Here is a 2003-nt window from a genome sequence, read left to right as displayed (position 1 = left end):
GTAGCTGGATGCTGGTGTAGTTGCTGGTGCTGCTGCTGTAGCTGCTGCTGCTGTAGCTGCTGCCGCTGCTGCTGTTGCTGCTGCTGCAGTAGCAATACGGGTGTTGGTGTTGCAGTGCGCATACACCGCAGCAAAAGGAGACAGCAGAAGGAGACAGCTCCTTCCTATCTGCTGTCTCTTAAGAAACTCTAATACGAAAATATATACGCAGCAGAGAGCAGCTGCTGCTTCTGCTGCTGTTGCTGCTGCAGCTGCTACTATTTCTGCAGCAGCTGCTGCTGTTGCTGCTGCAGCTGTTTAATTAGGGCATGCACCATCTACCCCATGGGGTCCAACGAGTTGCTGCTGCTGCTGCAGGAGGAGCTTGCTGCTGCTGCTGCTGCTGCTGCTGTTGCTGCTGCTGCTGCTGCTGCTGCTAGTAGTAGTAGTCGTACTCTCATCAGCATAACAGATAGGATGATATAAAGAAGAAGAAACTCTCTTGAAAGCCCCGAAAGCCCCGTGCATGCACTGCTGCAGCGACGCGTAGACTGTCTGTCCGTGCCTAATATGTGTTTTATCTCTTGCTGCTTCAGTGTATATACAAAGAGAACAAACAAAATCTACATCTGCTTTCTGCTGCATGCATGCAACAGATAAAGTCAAACCCTTCTGGTTTGTCTCTCCTAATTGCTGAAGGTACTCTTTTAGTCCCTCTTCATACATCTCTTTATCTGCGACAGGTATAAAAAATTGCGATAAAACTGTTGTCTCCATGCTGCTGCTGCTGCTGCTGTTGCTGCTGTTGTTGCTGCTGCTGCTGCTGCTGCTGCTGCGGGCAAGGAACACGCAGCGAGCTACTTCTGCTTCTTGCTGCACTGCAGCCCGGCTGCTGTCTCCTCTGAGGCTGTCGAGGATAGAAGACGAAGACAAACAAAATAAATTAAATATTATTATACTTATAAACAAAAACGAAGATGTCCTTACACCTATACCCCGCATCTTCATAACGCTGATACTCCTCTTAATGCTGCTGCTGCTGTTGTTGTTGCTGCTGCTGCTGCTGTTGATGCTGCTGCTGTTACTATTGCTGTTGCTCCTGCTGCTGTTGTTTTCGCTGCGGCTGCTGCTCCTCCTGCCTATGCTATTGCTGCTGTTCTCGTTGCTGTTGTTGTTGTTGCTGCTGCTGCTGCTGCTGCGCTTTGGTTTGCTGCTGTCTGCAGCGGCACTACCGCAGGGTGTAGAGACAAAAGGAGAAGAAGGGAGACAGAAGGAGACAAATAGAGTTTTCAGAGTTTGTTTGTGCTGCTGAAAAGGACTTGAAGTATATCTTGCTGCAGCAGCAGAGACAGTGATGAAGACTATAAGAGAGAGGCGTATATGTCTGTCTCCTTTTAATAAACCGCAGATAAATAAATACACTCTATTTAAACCAGCAAAAAGAAACCCTTTTAAGTGTCTAGAGACACAAACTCGTGCTGCTGCTGCTGTTGCTGCTGTTGCTGCTGTTGATGCTACTGCTGCTGCTGCTGCAGGGCGGGGCTGTGGGGCCTCTATATTTTTCTTATTTTTTGTCTTTCTTTGAATATTATTGCATTTGTTTGTAATTCTATTTTAATTATTTAATTGTTTTAATTTTAATAACGATATTAATTGCTCAAAAAGAAGCCTTTCTGCTGCGTGTATTCGAGGAGAGCTGCCGATACACCGCACACCATCATCGAGGAGCCTATACACCTGAGTTTAAGAAGCATATTATTTTACTAATAAACGACAAATTATTATATTTATATTTATTTATTTATTTATTTAATTTGTTTATTTATTTTATTTATTTATTTTTATCAATGCAGGGTTTTGTGCAGAGATTGAACGAAGAAAATTTACAGACAGAGAGACAGCATAAACATAAGGCCTCTCACCCAAATTAAATATATATTATATAATATATAATGTATATAATATATATAATATATATTTTATATATAATATATACAATATATATAATATAATATATATATATA

This window comes from Eimeria acervulina, genomic scaffold, assembly GCF_000499425.1.
Source record: "Eimeria acervulina Houghton genomic scaffold, Eah_scaff433, whole genome shotgun sequence".
Classification (NCBI taxonomy): Eukaryota; Apicomplexa; class Conoidasida; order Eucoccidiorida; family Eimeriidae; genus Eimeria; species Eimeria acervulina.
This window is presented reverse-complemented; position numbering follows the sequence as displayed.